At 36.7% G+C, this 19,198-nt stretch overlaps 1 protein-coding gene across 1 annotated transcript in view; it reads left to right on the top strand.

Moving 5' to 3' along the window:
• CNR1 (cannabinoid receptor 1) overlaps positions 1 to 19,198 on the top strand; it is a 40,938-nt gene that overhangs the window by 8,008 nt on the left and 13,732 nt on the right. Inside the window, exon 2 of the mRNA XM_072408624.1 lies at positions 7,794 to 7,868. The gene's annotated coding sequence lies outside the window, so the exon portion shown is untranslated. The remainder of the gene's footprint in view (positions 1 to 7,793; positions 7,869 to 19,198) is intronic.

Raw genomic sequence — 19,198 nt, 5'->3', positions numbered from 1 at the left:
CTTTTAGAAATTATGTAACGGAAGACTATTAACTTAATGTGATGCATCATTGCAAGGAGAGACCTGTAACTAACGTGTATTGTGATGTGCTATATCAGGAACAATGCTGCATACTCATTTTTGGTCCATTATTGTGCATTGACAGCCCATTCAAAATTAATGGACTGCCATAATGCAATACACACTAACACATTACATAACAATAAAAAGTAGGTGCATCTAAGCATGTGTATCTTTCTAGATTCACCTATGTATAAAAGCCCTTTGCTAAGATTTGCCCTGCACATAACAGTTATAAACATCCCAGGCAGCAAAAATGAATTTTAATTTACACTAACATCGTCCCTTACAGGGCTTTAAATGAATTATGAAGAAATGCAAGGGTTACTGAGAACTGCATATTTTCTAAAGGAAATAGTATGGATCATTGGTAAAATATTGATTTACCCCCTATAAAATGTCAAAAGCATTTTCCAGGTGGCTGTTTTATTCACTGTATTATGAATACAGTAAATAAAATACAGAAGAAAAAAAATGGGATCCATTGTAAACGCAATCCAAAGAATGTGCAGGCAGTAAATGTGCACGTATATAACTACAGTTTTTCCAGTCTATACTAAAGATTATTAGAAATACATTGAAACAGAACTTCAATGGAAATTCATTATTAAAATCTGATTGGGGAGAATAAGGCTCTGTTTCATGCCAGATGATGTGTGGGTGTCACTCAGTCTAAGCTATTTCTCTTAAACACAATTAAGGATGGAGTAAGAATACATGCCAAGGCATTCCCTATGCTATTGAAGCTTTTACATTTCCCACTCAGTTTAGGTGCTAGTTAGTACTGAGCCCATGATTTTCTCTATTTACTGCTATGAGTCAGGAAAGGAAAACAGGAATAAAAGAAGTATATGAAGAATCAAGCTTGGACAAAAAATGATGTTTCTTGATCTAGGGCCAAAGGGCATGTAAAAACATAATACTGGTGATACTGGGTAGAGATCCCTATATCCAACAACCCCGCAAAAGAATGGGACTATTTCACACTCTAGTTAGTATGTACAATACTTTGTAGTCATACAGATGCTAATAGTTAGGAATGTTTTTATACTGGCAGGAACTCCTGGTGAAGATAAGGGAAAAAGGCTTGGAAACTAAAAAAACTAATTACACTACTAAATTTAAAGGCTGATAAACTGCATTACGTTACATTTTTCTTCCAATGCTTAGATTTCCAGGATGTCAAACATGCAAAACCAATTTAAAATACTGCATTTTGCATTTTCTTATTTTGAAATAGAGAATGGTTGACATCCATGTGTAACGTGTGATAGTTTTAGGAACCTATTACCAACACCAGGCCCCCTGTTACCCAACTGTTAGGGTGAATTCTGTGGTTTAAAGAAATACTGCTGATTACAAACATACACAACAGCTGGGACTGGCATTGTTATAATAAAACACATACCACATTTACATAACTTATTATTACTGGAAAGGGGAGAAGAGTCTTTTATAAGTCTACCAGTTTAATATGTACTGTACCATGGTTCAAGCATTAAATAGTCTGCACAGGTGCTGCAAAAAACTACCTTAAACAGCAACCAAATCATACTTAAAGCCAACAAAGTCAGCTTAAATGATCAACCTTGGTTATTCATTCTCTGATGCATCTTTGCAGGTTTAAAACTTTCACAAACCATGTTAGCACATAAATTGTTGTTTATATTATGGAAATATTGTGCAAAGCATTTGTAAAGCACACTTAACAAATTCTTTATTGTTCTAAGGTCTAAAAAGGATTCTTAAATATTATTGTCAACATTGCTACTGGCATGAGGTTAATCAATTCCACCCAAAACAAATGATGAACCAGAGCTGACCTAATTGTTTCAAACATATACTACAGATATGTAAACAGCTAAGAGGACAACAGGTGCCCTTCTCTGAATAACCGTCTGTGCCATAATAAATAATACTGGACATTGGGATGCAAGAAGAGATCAAGTGATTTTTTTTAGCAGACACAAACAGAAAACAGCTTGTACCCTTTGGCTGCCCTTCAGATGCTGCTCTAGGCTTCTTTCACAATGCCTGGATGATATTGGAGAATGAGAAACCAGAACAGAAAAAGCTGTTCACATAGCTGTTGTCTTCATTACATTAACCTTTCCCAGCCAGGTTAAAAGTTATAAGTCACAGGTCTAGTAAAACGGATTGACATACATTATTTTCCATTGTCGTCATTTGGAAAAGAGAGGCAAAGTATTATATTAAAAAAAGTCTTTGCTTATAGGATTTGTTTGTTATTTTAAAAGTGGTTAATTGCAATATGAGCTGTAAATATCCCGAGCCTGTTTGGATGAAACCCTAGTTACGTAATCCTGTATTGGATTCTATAGCGGGCTGTGAAACAATTGCAACCTGATAGTATTTCACTTTTGGATCAGACCACTTCAAAGCTGAAGGAAAGCTCTTTTACATATACATTCCTCTCCAACCTGTACATAATTGGTAATTTTTTTAAATGATATGTGGGATTATTTGCTGCTGACAAGAATATAAACATATTGTTTATGAAAAATTTTTACCAAACCTTGGACAATCTAATTGTAGCATATTTTATAAATTTGAATATGGTGTACTGCGGTTTAATCTTGGCATGTTAAAGTATGTTTAAATCCAAGAACATAAAGCTAATATGTTCACTTGTCCGTTAATTTGGTGGCTGCCTAGTATTCTTTTTCAGACTTTTTACAATTGTTTTCAGTTGGTAATCTTTCTATTCTTAGGAGACAAATGTTACTGTAGAACAAGAATTAGGTTAAAACTATAGAGCACCTCTCATTCCATCTCCATAACACAAGAGTAGGGTGTTTTGTAGTTCAAAGAATGAAACCCGGCAAGACCGATAATACTGCAGAGTGTACAAGATTTCTCCTAGACTTTTATAGCTAAGTGGCATATTGTAGCACCCCTTCGGCTGTAACCAGCTGTCATTTGACAGCCAGACTGGGGGAAGTATTACCAGCCAAGGAGAAGAAATCTGTTGTCACTTTGCAGTAAGGGGAAGGACAGCATGAGTAGGGGACGAGGGTCTGAATACAGACACAGCTCTGGGAAATCACATTCATAGGTTGATCCATTTAGTGCAAACTGTAGTGGAGCTGCACTGCTTCTTTGCATTGTTATAGAAGATATTAGGTGCAAAAAGAACACTGTATTGAAAAGAGAAATGTGCAGAGGGGGGACACCATGACAGGAGTTAACAGACCAAAAGAAATTTAGGCAGTATATTTACCCTTATTTGTTGTTACTTAAACATATTGGTCCTGATTTTATAAAACTTTCCAATACTGGAGTAGATACACTTTTATCAGTGAAGCTGGGTGATCCAGCAAACCTGGGATAGATCTGGTCCAGGATTCAAAACATTTCCAAGCAAATAGCAAATGACTTTGAAGAAATCCATTCCAGGTTTGCTGTATCACCCAGCTTCACTGATGAATGTGTATCCTCTCCAGCCTAGGAGAGCTTTAATAAATCAGGCCTATTATCTAGAACAAGTGTGAAGAAAGCATTTTGTGCCAACGTTTACTTTTTCATAGATTACTTTTCTCCTTTTTTCTAAATGTTATTAATTACCAAATGTAATGAATTGAAAATACAGTGCATTCCTCTATCACCAACCCAAACTTCCCCACCCAATCACTGTTACTTTTTCTTACCAGATGGTTAGAAAACATTTCTGGGGCGAACAGTGTACAGAACAGCACTGGATTTCAACAGATATTTTTTATTTATTGAACAGATATAACAAACCAAGTTATCTATGTCACACTTGCAATCATGTCATTGGTGGGAACTTGCCAGGGAAATAACATACTTGCTTGTATGTCACTTCTTTGTAAGCTGAACCATTGCTCTCTCATTGTTGAAAATGCTGCAGAATACAAGGAAGAAGGAGCGACTCCTGCATGAAGGTATATGCTGTGACTCTCTGCTGTGCCATCCAAAGGGATCTCACTGCTGGTGCGTTCTTGCCAATGGCAGGATCGTGACTCTTCACTCAATAAACTCTAGCTATGTTCACTTTAAATTAGAAAGGGTAGAGAGAGAAACCACAGAAGGTAATATACAAGCAGATTAAGAGGCAGCTTTACATCTAAACAGTCAGCCATTACATTTTTATAAGTAAATGTTCTGTTGCATTGGCATATTATAACCATATGTAAATCTTCTGCTGTGTTGGAGACAGTGCAAAAGAAGGAGTGTTTAATAGTCTAAGATGCCATAAAATTAGAAATGTTGCATAGTGTTGCATACCTACTCTATGAATAGAAGTGACTTCAGTTACTCCAAACCTATTCCTAAATAGGGAGCAGTTTTGCATGCATTCCCTGTTCATTTATGAGACAAGTGATGTCACATGTGTCAGTAAATCAATAGGAAAGTGTCTTGGAACTTAAATGATAAATTTACCCAAAAGTCCAGTTATTTATGACAAATGAGAATCATGGCAAAATGAAAACTCACAATTTTGCTGTAATGGTTCTCATGTCAACTCTTTGAACCAGATATTTTTAGATGACGAGGGTTATATCTTCGTGATTGAAATATGGCCTAATAGTAAAAATGTGCTGCAGAACTTTATTGTAGGTGCATAGGGACCTACAGTTGTTGCTTAGTTCCACAGATACTTGTTGATTCTATCTTTAAGGTAAACCTATTTTATCTTTCTATTGTGGTGTGACAATAATTATGCACTAATTATGAATTCAGAACTGAGTTGCCACTCTCATGTAGGCTGCCTACAGAAGAGCAGAAGAGTTGCCTGCTTAGACTTAAGAGGAATGATAAACTGTTGTAGGAGGCATGGCTATCAGCTTTGACTGCAGCTTGTCAATCAGCACTTGGCTACACATAGTCCTCCCCACCACTTTCTAAAAGTTCTCCTTTGTGCTACCCCCACCCAACTGCGGTGATCCGCAGTGTCTTGGAGGGAGGACAGTGAGACACAAATGCAGGAGGATTTGTCTCAGTCAGGAAAGAAAGAGAACAGTTTTGCTCACTTTATAAGTCCCACATTGTATATGGTTTAGGTACTTGTTTGGACTGTGATGCAAGATCTTTTATTTAACCTTTACCAAGCCATGACACAGACCAAATGTTAAATTAACTATTTTTTTTTACTATTTCTGCTGTTATATCTAGTGTGTCTTCCTACTTATTGTTATTCTTTTTTCAAAAGTTTGACTTTCTGACTTTTTTCCTAGCAAAATGAATTGCAATTCTGTTTCTTGGCAAACATACCAGAGCCCTTGGGTTTAAAAAGTGAGCAACAATAATTAAGTATAACAGATGTCCTAGTGGAAAGATACCTGCAGGCAAGCAGCAAGTGAAATATATATATATAAATGTCTATATGTCTGTTGGCTCATTGAATATCTCCTGACTAAGCATGGCAATGCACTTTTTTGCAGATTTTTCCCAGCTGCTATTGTTTTTTTTTTAAGTTGGTGCTTAGTTTCTTCACCTTCTTTCTCCCTGGACCAGAAAATTCATTTTTACCTGCTGTACACATGTATATTTGTGTAGAAGTCTTAAAAAAACATTATTCAGTAGATAGATCATGCACACATGGTTGGACATAAGTCTGTAGGTAGTTTAAGCAACAACCAGATATTATTCGAAGTAACAAAAATATAAGAAGTAATAAAAATATAAGAAGTAATAAAAATTATAAGAAGTAATTTCATTTGACACACAGAAACATTTGTTATGAAAAAAAATCTTTTGATGTTTTCAAAAATGCAATCAAAGCACCTTTCTATGATCTGTCATGCATATAACTTGTGGTAATCGTTTTCTGTATGACTTTATCAATCTCACATTTTTGTGGAAGAATTTTGACCCATTCTTCTTTCTAACATTGTTTCATTGCACTGAGTTTTTCAGGGATTTGTTTATGCACAGCTCTCCTAACGTCCCATACTTTGACTGGGCCAATGAAACACCTTGATTCTTGTATTTTTCAGCCATTCTCTTGTAGATTTGCTGATGTGCCTGGGATATTTGTCCTGTTGCAGAACTTGCCAGGCTTTAGTTTTCACACAAAGGACCTCACGTTTCACTCTAGAATATGTTGGCATACAGAGGAGTTCATGGCCATCTTACTGACTACAAGGTGCTCAGGTCTTGTGGCTCCAAAACAGGCTCAAACCATCACCCCCTCCACCAATGTGCTTGACAGTTAGCTATGAGGAGTTTGTGCTAATATGCTGTGTTTGGCTAATATCAAATGTGGTGTTGTTCATCACAGCCAAACATTTTAGCTTTGGTCGCGTCTGTCCAAAGGACATTGTTCCAGCCTTGTGGTTTGTTCATATATGTAGCTTTGCAGAGGACAAAGAGGCTTCCTCCTGACAACCCTTCCAAACAGGCTGGACTTGTTCAGTCTTTTTATATTTGTATTGTCGTGACCTTTAACATTCTAACTGAGGCCTGTAGAGTCTAAGATGTAGTGTCTTGGCAAATTGGCAACTGTCTTGAATGTTTTCAACTGGTGAATAATCTTTTTCACTGTAAGAAAATAAGATTTAAAAAGACTTCAAATTGTTTTGAAATGGCCAAATAACCGTCCCTGACTGATAAGTAGCAATAAATGCTTTTCTAAGATAATTTCCAATGGCTTTGTACAACATCTGAATGCTGCAGGCCAGCAAACTGCCGAAACCTGCCGAACATCAAGTATTCAAGAACCTGGCTGCAACTTACCCTCTTAATGCACATAGTGGTAAGAGTGTGCTTCCGCTTTTGATTTAGTCTTTTATTAAAAAAATTAATTAAGGTTATTAAACAATTATTGAGGTTGTATTTGCCCACTTTTGTTTGAGCTTGTAGAGGCTTAGATGATATTTTTATTTATTTATTTATGCAAAACCTTACAATTTAAAGTGGGTATACTTTCTTTATTTATTGATGGACACTGTGCAGTATGTACAGCTATTTGGTAAGACAAAAACGCAAGAATGGAATAAGGCAAGCAATAGATATAAAGCATTATAAACCTCAGCAAAATCTAGTGGAGATGGAAACAGGGACTACAGCTATCTCTAGCCACGTAACAGTAACTGCTAAATACTCAGATACTGATCTTGCATTAGACAAATCCCTGATGACTTACAGATTCACAGAAACCACTAATAAACAATTTAAAGCAATCTATTCTGGTTCACTTCACAGAGCAATTCATATATCATGCTTTAAACATTCTACAGATATTCTAACCTCAGAAAGCAAGGTACAGAGTCATATAAGTCACAAGTCATTACCTACAAAAACCTAGATAAATATACAAGCCAAAATAATGGCCAGCTTATAAAACAACATGTTACAACTGTAAAGAAAATATATTATTTGCAAAGTGTTGCAAGGGAGATTGAGCCATGTACTGAAACTAGTAAAACATAATCCAGTGAAATAGACTGTGTTTATTGGTTTGAGAAAATAATGAAAAAATAAAGGCTGGTATACAGATTTAACTATTGAAGGGACTGTGGCTACTGCATGCTATGATATTTATTGGAGCATAGACCAGTATAATCTCAAATGCAAAACTATATGTCTACTCCAATAAAATGTACCCATCCTGCAATTTGATGGTACTAAGCTGACCCCAATTAATATGTAAGATTAAATAAGGAATTTAGAGAAATGAAAGCAGACCTTTCACCACAATTTTCACTATATATATATATATATATATATATATATATATATATATTTTGTAGATTGGAACTTCTCTGGACAATTGGGTTGCCTTTGAAATCAGGAGTTCAAGATGGGATCTCCATTCTGATCCTCAGGTGATTCATACTTAAAAATGTGATTTCTTGCACAATCTAAAAAGATATATTATATTCTGTATTTTGTATTAAAGGCAACTATTTTGCTAAAACAAAACTGAATATTCCCTGTGACTACCCCTGTTACTACCCCTGTTAAAGTGAGGTCTTTTTTGAGAAACAAACACTTCTTGGAGTATGGGATTCTTGGTCACCCACTGTAATCGGTAAACCACAGACCTATACACAAAAACAAGTTACATGGATAAAACAACAGAAGGAGTTTGACAAAGATTTTACTTAAATGTTTTTTTTTAACACCATATTTGTTTAGTATTTCAATGTTCACAGTTCTAATAAAGTGTTTTTGTGTTTTGTTGGGCATACCATCACTTCCTGTCTAGACAGGAAGTGAGGAGAAAATCAGATAGCAATAAAAAAATGGCTGTGCATTAGACTGTGTAACAAAACTAATCTGATGGCCACAATAGGTAGGAGTAGTTTAATAAAGAAAAGTAGGGAGCCATTCTCCACATTCTTCCATTCCTATTGTGTCCTTCGAGTCACCCTGATCTGCCATGAATCATTATGTGACCTGGAGTCAGATGGGTCAACAGCAGTAGCTGGATTTAGATGTTTCTTGTAACACCATCACCTTTACATCCATCACGTACTGCATAGCTAGTATTAGAAACACAAGGGAGGTCACATCTCTTCAGATTCCACATCTTATTGAAATTGCTGGTCATCATCAAACAACATCTCCTCCTCAGATGCAGGCAATTCAATGCTGCTGTACCTGATGGTGTTAAAGGAAGAATATGGCTGTGCAATATGTGTCGCCACACCATTTTAAAGCCTGTATTGGAGGCACAGAGGATGCAGGAAAGCATTAAGGAGACAGGGATAGGTCCCCCCATAACAAGAAGTCTCTTAACAACGGACTTCATGGCTTTTGATTTAGGTGATTAGGCTAAGATCCACTTTAAAATAGGAGAATGACAGTATTGCTACACAATGATCACCAAAATGACCATAAAATTACCATCAGTAGAAATAAAAGTCACCTGAAAATATAATGGTGCAGCATAGGGGCATATTTTGTGGTAATGCAGCATTAGCAAGAATACACTTCAAATGATGAAAAAGAATTCTGGGTACTTAAAACAGAAAAAAAGAAAATTGTATTTATTTTAATTACAAATTTGGCTTAGTAGCTGTCCAATAACTATAGGGTGACTTAGACACGCAACAGTTTGAATTTGTGTAGGAATAAAAAATATTACGCAGTTACGCAAACCTGAGACATAGCTGGCTGTGAATTGCCAGCTGGTTTGCAGATGATGATGACTGAGCTCCCCTTGTGCAATGTACACAGATTGTTTCTGTTCACTTATTGTACATTTAATGACATTCCCATGTTTTATCTACACAAGTATTTATTACCAGTTGTGTATTATCCAATAGTTATTTATTATTTATCTTAGCTTGGCATATATAAGTAACATTTTACTATTTTTATTTTACCTTGGTAGCTGCAATAATTTCCCCTTTATTTTTTTTTCTGTATCATTTTCACCCATTGATCCTGCCACTTCCCATACTAGAGTGCCAACACTTACTGTATTTAGAGAGGAGCAGCCTTGTTACTCTTGGCTACTTTCCCACCAACAACCCCTCTCTTTATTCTGATTACATATGAAAGAGAGGTGATGACATCAGTTTAGTGTACAGGAACTGAAACACTGGATTTCTTTTCAGGATCAACTGGTATTTTTCTACATTTGCAGAAAATGTTCTGAGCCTGAAAATTAAAAGCTAATGCAGACACCACATTTTAGGATTGGTAAACAATAAAGTATTATTTCTAGGGATTTTCATGGGATTAAAATTACTTTACTATAATAAGTGCCTTGGGTTTGTTGCCAGACAGTTTGTAATAAACATCTAGGAACAAGGGATACTTTTTATTCTTGCAAATTTGCCAATGATGACAACTAAAATTATAAGCAGGAGATAAAGAATGCCTCTTGAGCAGACTAACAATTTATGTTTATCCTACATAAAACCAGCATTCACTGCATTCTTAAGTTAAATGCTGCAGTATAAGAAACGGCAGTAATTATATGTGCTAGTAGTAGTTTGTTTCTTTTTAATTAAAGTTGTTGGAAATAATGCCTTGTGCAATATCATTAGTCTTCCTCCTAGTAGCAGACATTTAGAAAAACAATTATTGGTATTCTGTCTGTGGAATATTAGCGGCATTGTATTTGTTCTAAGTCTCCAAACCCCTTGGGTAGTAAATGAATGGCAAATTGTTATGCTGCCAAATATTATTATACTTAGTATGCTTCATATCTGAAGGAGCACATAAAAAGTTTCATGCAAGGCTCCTTATTAAAAAAAAGTACCAAAATACTCCCTCAAAACACATTAGTAGTGTACCGAACCTGGAGTGTAATTGAGTTCCAAAGTGTGTCTAAATAAAATTTGTCTTACTGAGACGGCAAATGAACTTCAACTAATTGTGCAAAGGAAAATTCATACTTTTAAAATGTATGATAGCCATGATATACAAATATATCATGTATGAAAAACATGGGCAAATATGTGATACAGCGGTTCGTAAATCCTATTCTCAGCACAAAACAATTTAATTTCCTATGCTTGTGATATTTGCTCATTTAGACATGCCATTATTGGCTCGAAGGCTGGGAATAAAATTAGCTTTTTCACTCCAAAGTTCAGTGAGAGACAGCCTAAACATTATAAATTATGTTCCTCTACAGATCTGAAAAAGTGTGTACTCTTTTTTTTTCTTTTTACTTGTTATTTATAAAAACTTTTTTGAGATTTTGACAATTATTCCACTTATATTTGTCCCTTTCTGGTCCACTGGCTTAATATTTTTATATTCAATATATCATTTATTTAATTTATATAAACTTTTTTAATACATACCTTATTTTAGACTGAGTGATGTGACCACTGGATCTCCGTGAGTCTCTATTCAATGCAGATAGCTTTTTAGGCTTCAGGTGCTGTACGTAGCTCCCGAAAAACATCACTTTGGTATTGGTCTTGGTATTCATATTAAAAGGCATGATGAAAGCAGCAAATTACTTCATGGAAGAAGTTATACAAATATCAAATACCTTGATGGATAAATGTTAATCTAGAAAAATGTAAGTTTCTAGCTAGACTGTAATTGCATACAGACCACCATGGGTAGGGCCAATGTGAGCTCCTATTTCTTCATAGATTATTGCAACCCTTGCTTGAGCTACAGCAAACCACTGAGTGAATTTTTAAAGGATCAGTGAAATATTAGATGATGATGCTAATATATGTATATGCACATGCCTAGAATGCTATTTTTTTTAAATAGCAATAAGTCCTCAATGTGGGTGCATAGACATGGCTTTATTGCATGGCTGCAATTTCACTAAACTTTCAGTAATTTTTACAAGCATCCACTTTGACTTGGTTCACGATTGAAAACCATTGCCATTAAATAGTGAACTTATTAAAAAAAAATCCATTCCAGCTTGGCTGACAGTCTATCTTCTGCAAGAATGAAGGTAAGTCTGGAGTTCAACTTAGGCATACCTACAAATTTCTCATAATAGGCCTGATTTATTAAAGCTCTCCAAGGCTGGAGAAGATACACTTCCATCGGTAAGCCTTGGTGATTCAACAAATCTAGAATGGATCTGGTTCATGATTGAAACCATTTGATAACAAATAGCAAATGACTACCGTATTAGGAAATCCATCCAGGTTTGCTCAATCACCCAGCTTCACTGATAAGAGTGTATGTTCTCCAGCCTTGGAGAGTTTTAATAACACAGGCCCAATTAGTTTCCCTTTATCCTCCCTGGCGGTATTACCGAGTGTGGCTTGGGGTGGATTTTCCATACCAAAAGCGGTAACCCCGAGTCACACTTGGGGTGGAATTGCCAGGGAGTTACCCATACCTTGTTCCCACGTTCCAGTGGCATCCTCCAACAGTGACCGTGGCATCCTCTATTGATGTCGGTGGAGTCCTCCAGCGATGCCTGGCATCTTCTTCCCCTGGTGATGACAGCTGGCATCTGCCCTGACGTGTGAATGTTGGGGACGTGAGACCAGGGGAAGCAAACATTCAGAGAAAGCAAATGCGAACAGATGCCCAGCCAGTTGGAGGGCCAGACCGTTAGGCAGGTAGGTGGGACCGGGCAGGAAACCTAAAATAATGAGGATTGTACTGCTTTTACATTTATTAATCCTCATTAATCATAACGCCTGGGAGGTTAACATTAAGATGAAAGGTCTGATACACACAAGCAGATCTGCTGCTAATTTTGCAGTCAACCTGCTGATCCAACCAATTTTCTAATCAGAAACCAATTGGACGGAAACCCTGGACATATGTGTACAATATTCTGCCCATCCAACTATTTGTTAAGGACAGAATGTAAATTAAATCTCAATTCGATATTTTGAATTGATTACACAACATGTACTTTAAATATACTATTGACATATTTGACCCAGCATGTGGACTTCTGCATTTACCCACATGTTCAATAACATTATAACCAATTAAAGAAGGACAAATCTGTTGGATATGAATGGTCAGAAGAATGGTTTGTACTTCTATCTAATCATTTTTTTTTTGCATCAGAAATTGGTCAGCAGTAAAAAAAAATCTGGCCTTGAATCTGTAATGATTTTGTAGTGGAGGTCTGTCAAATTTAGCCATGCTCTGTCTAGATATTTTTAGCTTTTTTTCAGAAAGGATGATAGCTCCTATAAGCTGTTTAAGCAATGCTCAGACATGAAGTAACAAACGTATACTGAAAATGCCAGTGGAAAATGTTAAGGATCTACACAATGATATGAGCATGATCATGTAGCTTTCCTAAAGGTGCATAGCAATTGAGCATTTTTTTTCATTTTTCCTTTGACATGTGCATAATTGACCTAGAGACTAATAATCTATTGAACCTGGTAAAGCTTGCATTTGTTTAACATATCAGGAAAAATCAAAGGAAGATGAAAGTAGTTTACAGAACGAAATATATTCACTTGATACAGCTTTCATTGAACCTTCTACGGCAGGTAGTTTCTTAGAACATGCAAATAAATGGAATGTATTTTCTGAGAAATAACACAATTTAAAGATGCCATATATCTGGCTAACTGTTGCACCAAACACATATAAGTTTTCTTCTCCAAACTCCCATAGCCCCAGCATTTTTAACTCTTTAGTTACCTCAGTAGTTATGTCCCAAAAATGGAACTTCTTTTCCCCAGTGTATTTATATATATAAAAGATAGACAACAGTATTTGTGTTGCTGCCCTTTACTTAGATTTTCCTTCACTTGCCTTAACACATAACAGATGACGTTAGAAAGGTATAACCAGAACAAATGTTCCTAAAAGAAGATTCCCCTTTACTGTTCATGACATAACTTTTTTGTTAAGTCCTAATTACAGTTGACACCAGAAATAAACACTTCTCCTTCCAAAAGGAAAACCTTGATTCTCATTCTCCATATGGTTTAATAATATCATATAACAATGCAGTGGTAATGGATTTTGATGACAAATAATAATGTAATGCAAAGTGACTTTACCATATAATAGAATCCTTGTTACTCTCAACATGGCTTGTGGTCCAAAATCTTAAAATAGGATTGTATATTGTACCACTGGGCTTATTCAGCTTCCTAAAGTGCAGGGAGTCATGCCCTGTTCCTGTATGGTATCAGCCAAGCCATTTGATCACCAAGTCATTGCTGATATGGTGATCACATGACATTTTAAACAAGCAGTTAGGGTTCACTTTACGGTTGGCAATTGGGTTGGGGGTAAGGTTAATATTTTTTGGCTCAAGAGCAGATGCAGGATAAACATTTAAATGTTTTGCTAAAGCCCATGAGCTATTAAAAAACCCACTGCACTCCACTTACTTATTAACTTCAATTCATTTCATTGAATGGCAACATTTCAATGAAAGTGTATGATTTTGAACTGGGAACCTACCCTTCGGGTTGAATGTTTGCTTGATCGTTTCTTTTTTTCACATGTATGTGGCTTATTTATGAAATACTCACATTATCTAATAGTTGCTGTGTCAATTTGTTCTCTATTCCAATTTTTTTTTATTTTCACCTGATGTTTTCTTGTGTCTTCATCTCCCCTGAAATCTACTGATTTATGTGCCAGTAGTGTCCACGTTACAAAGTGATTTATGTTCCTGTATTTTGCATGAAATCTAGTGATTTTCCCTGACATGTAAATCTTTGGTTCAGTTTCTTGCATTCTGTATTGTTTTTCCTGTATGTTCCCTGGTTTAAAGTGATTTAGTGTCCATATTGCATACTTGTGCATTGTGCAGTATTTGGGTTTGTATTATTCATAGGATCAATAGAATCTATACACTCTCATCCCATACTTATAAAAGCAAGTGTAAGGAATCTTATATTTTGCCTGGGGCTTCACTGTAACTGTCTGTTTTCTTCCTAATTGGTTAAACATATATTCCAATCAATAGAAGAGATATGTGTACAGAAATAGAAAGAATCAGATGAGAGAATCGTTCACTGGATCAGCGGAAAAAAACAGCTTTTATGTCTTTTATTCTGATTGTACAGTTTACAAATATTAGCATAAAGAACGTGGTTAAAAAGGAAAATAGAGCTTGATTTGTTACGGCAAGCAGCAATCTGTAGTAAGGTGTATGATGCAGAGCTAAGGGATTTGTGGCAATACCTGAAGAGAATGAGTTAAGTTCTGTTGTACATGTGGGCATAGACAGCTTAAAGGGGCAGACGCCTGAGTGCTGGGTTAGCGTTTCCTAGGGTGGGCAAACAGTATGGATTTCTACCAGAACACTGGTTTTGTTCCTTGTGCCCCTACTAGGGGGAGGTAGAACCAACATATTATTATTATTATTATTATTATTATTAATAAAAATTTATATAGCGCCAACATATTATGCAGCACTGTACATTAAATGGGAGTTGGAAATGACAGGCGACTACAGACAGTGATACAGGAGGAGAAGACCCTGCCCCAAAGAGCTTACAATCTAGTAGGTGGGGGAATTTACACAAAATAAGATGGGGGATATGTAGTGGTGGGAAGTAGTGATGGTTTCAAAAGACAGAAGAAGATGGGTAGGCAAGTTTGAAAAATTGGGTTTTGAGTTCTCTTTTAAATGAGCAGAAAGTAAGAGCAAGCCGAATAGGACGAGGAAGACCATTCCAGAGAGTTGGGGCAACTCTAGAAAAGTCTTGTATCCATGCGTATGATGAGGTTATGAGTGAGGAAGTCATTAGTAGATCATGGAGAGAGCGGCTGGGGGAGTACTTTTGTACCGGGTCAGAAATGTAATTGGGATAATAACTGTGGAGAGATTTGAAGGCAAAACACAGGAGCTTGAATTTGATTCAAAGATAAAATGGAAGCCAGTGTAGAGATCTGCAAAGAGATGCAGCAGAAGAGGAGTGGAGGGAAGGATGGATGAGTCTGGCTGCAGCATTCATAACAGATTGTAGAGGAGAGAGTCGGGTTAGTGGATCACCAGAGAGGAGGAGGTTACAGTAGTCCAGACGGGAGATGATAAGAGCATGTACAAGGAGTTTGGTGGTCTCAGGGGACAGGTAGGGGTGGATTTTGGAGATGTTGCGTAGGTGAAAGTGACAGGACCTGGAAATGTTCTGAATATGGGGGGTAAATGAGAGGGCAGAGTCAAAGGTGACACCAGGACAACGTGCCTGAGGGGAGGGACGAATAACAGTGTTGTTAACAGTTAGATATATGTCAGGGGGGGATTTGGAATTTGAGGGGGGGATGATGATGAGTTCTGTTTTATCCAGGTTGAGTTTCAGGAATCGGTCAGACATCCATGAGGAGATGGCTGACAGGCAGCATGAGACCTTATCCAGGACTGAGGGAGACAGGTCAGGGGTGGACAGATAGATTTGAGTGACATCAGCACACAGATGGTACTGTAAGCCAAAGGAGGATAAAAGACTACCGAGAGAGGAGGTGTACAGAGAAAAGAGAACTGGTCCAAGGACTCACCCTTGGGGAACACCAACAGGGAGGAGAGTGGGCGAGGAGGAGTTACCATTGAAAGAAACTTGAAAGGAGCGGTCAGACAGATAGGAAGCAAACCAAGGGAGAGCAGTGTCACTGATACCAATGGAGCGCATGATTTGTATTAGAAGGGGGTGATCAACAGTGTCAAAAGCAGAAGAAAGATCAAAGAGAAGGAGCAGGGAAAAGTTGCCTTGAGACTTAGCTCTGATGAGGTCATTGGCCACATTAGTAAGGGCTGTTTCAGTGGAATGGGCAGCTCTAAAACCAGACTGGAGAGGGTCAAGGAGAGAGTTTGTGCTCAGGTAATCGGTGAGTCTGTAGAATGTACAATGGGTTCAAGAAGTTTGTAAACATATGGGAAAGGGAGATAGAACGATATTTAGAGGGTAGGGAGGGGTCCTGTGAGGGTTTCTTTAGGATAGGGAGAATTATGGCATGTTTCAAAGCTGAGGGGTATTTACCAGTAGAAAGGGAGACCTAAAGTGAGTGTCTTACCACAAGCAAACTGTCAAGTCTCACCTGCTTTAATAGGCATGGTCGACACAGGTGTTACCATGCCTTTGTGGATAGGATACCTACAATTCTAACATTAGGAGAAACATTGTCCACTAAACATGATGGGGGTAGTGTACAGTCGTACAGCTGTACATAGTATTATTTGTGCTTTTCAAAGATTTTCACATAGTGTTCAACTTAAACCATCAAAGTTCAATGTACATCTATGACCTTTATCCCTCCATTTTTAAAAAAAATGCCCTGATCTCAGTATACTCTTGTTTGTTGCCTTCTTCGAATTAAAGCTTGGCTTCTGTGATATGTGGAACAAACACCATGATAAACAAAACAGGCCATGTTAGGTTACTTGAACTGTGTGGCAGACTTACACTTCATATGCTTGCATTCAAAACATGAAATTCTTCCTCAAAGGATTTTTCAAATCTGCTTTGAAAGCTGTAAAATTCTTACAGGCCTCCTGGGGATACTTGCCCTTTTTTAAGATTCATAAGTCTTGGAATGGTGATTTTTAAGATTAGAACAAGCTTGAAGCTATTAAAACCAATTGATGCAAAATATAAGTGTTTGGGTTTGAGAGCAGTGTACACAAAACTGCACATAATATTTTTATTTGGGTTATGCAAAACCTAATAAAATTACCAGCCTTGAACATTTTCCTTTATGTATGCAAATGCATTTATATCTGTGCATGTGCATTCATCTATTTTTTATGCTCACACACACACACACACACAGTTGTATATATACTTACAGACATATGAAAATAAAATGTATATTCTACTAGAGAAGAAATGCATAGGCCAATGTTATATGAAATACATTTTTTTCTTACAAAGCACACATATCCTTAACCTAAGGAAACAGACAGCCTTACTGCAGTGGAGTGCCTGTACAACATACCTGCAGTTGCTTTCTTCTGCAATCAAGGAGCGCCAAGGTTGCCATAACCTTCCAAGTGATACTCCTTCTGGTACAAATAGTCACTGCTAACCTAAGCCAAAAAGAATATGCATGAAACAAAAAGGTGAGGAAGTTAATTGAAGGCACCACTTAGTGAAGCCAGAGCCTATTAAGCACCCTGAAATAACAGACAAGTAATACTTTGAGTCAGCCTCAGTGATGCTAATGTAAATTTAACAATATAAGAAAGAGAACATTCATCAATGAACAAAAATGTTTTTAATAAAAACAGACCTAGGTGAATGATAAGATAGCACATAAATTGCTTAACATGAGGCCTCTCATTGCTGAGTCATTGCTGCATGCAACTGTAGGAAATGTGGGAAAAAGACAGATCCCTAAAAAGCAGGGTACCTAAAAAGATCAGTTCACTACAGCAATACATTATACTACTATTGCATGTATATACAGACATACAATTATATGCTACTGGGTGTGGTTAACAATTTTAGTTTTGTAGCTGTCTAGGAGAACAGCTATGTTTGTAAAGAATATGAGGAAAAAGGTGTAGGGAGAGGGGTCTATGTAAATAATTGCTGATATCTGGCAGTGTACTTCCCCCATAGGGGGGACTGGACTGATCCCACTTGTAGTTGTGTGTTTGTTGACTAAACATTTGGTTTAGAAAACAAGGCATACCAAAACGGGACTTTTTAGGCAGACATGACCATAACAGATTGTTTCTTAAAATATCACAAAATTTATTATCACAATTTTAAAAACATGAAAACAAGGTTACATTGTTGTATAATCTCAGTTCATATTCAAGGTGTTTCACAGATGATATCTGCTTCCTTAGGAAATAAATTGAGATCTAAAAAGATTTTTCACATACAGTACAGTGTCAAAAAGATCAATTCACCATTAACATGTATATAAATGAACACATCTACATACTATACAAATTTCTACTTACATATTTGTATACATTTATATTTCTATATTACATATACACAAGGAATGAATCACTGACTCATCCAAGCCCTAAAAAAGTCCATTCATCTGACTGGACAAAATGCATTGGTGTGAGCAGTAACACAGGTCTTTCAAGGATGTATTGCTCAAATGTGTGTTTAACACATATCACAATACAAAAAACAATAACACACAGTGTGAGGGAGACATACCAGACAGAGACTGCACACCAGACAGAATGACCAGCTGACACTTCAAAAAGTAGCAATTTGTGGGACTGCTTTTTTGGAAATCAAGGTTTATATTAAGCATGATATGAAAATTAGGAATGAGCGAGAATTTTAAACTCGATCTCATGGCGAATTCGTCTGTTCTCGCTTGCCGAAATTGTAAGCAAGAACAGCCAGTGTAAATTTGCTGATCGAGATCCAATTTTTCTAAAAAAAAAAGTCACGCGGGCTGTGCTGATACATGAATGCAATGTAATAATTTTCTGGAACTTCCGATAGGTCCGCGGAATCGGTTTACCAAAATTTTGCGGACCAACCGGAAGATCGAGGTCATTTCTTGCTCATCCCTAATGAAAATGTTTACTATAGTGCTGGCTGGAGGTTCCATAGGTCTGTTAACTGTTATGACTGAAAATGAAAACTGAAACTTTCTATGTGAAGGTGCTGTGAATTGCAATCTCTTTGCATTTGAGGAACAAAGTATTGTGGAAATATATGTGTTTTATTAGGGAATGGATAGGGAGTGATGCTTTGTAGATGTTTTTGCAAGTAAAACAGCAGCTTTCCTATCCAAAGAAATAAATGTGAATATTTGTAGTAAAGGTAAATGCTATAGAGAACTGATCTTTTTGGGT

This window comes from Pyxicephalus adspersus, chromosome 4, assembly GCF_032062135.1.
Source record: "Pyxicephalus adspersus chromosome 4, UCB_Pads_2.0, whole genome shotgun sequence".
NCBI classification, from domain to species: Eukaryota; Metazoa; Chordata; class Amphibia; order Anura; family Pyxicephalidae; genus Pyxicephalus; species Pyxicephalus adspersus.
The sequence above is the reverse complement of the archived record's forward strand: the minus strand, read 5'-3'. Positions and strand labels throughout refer to the sequence as shown.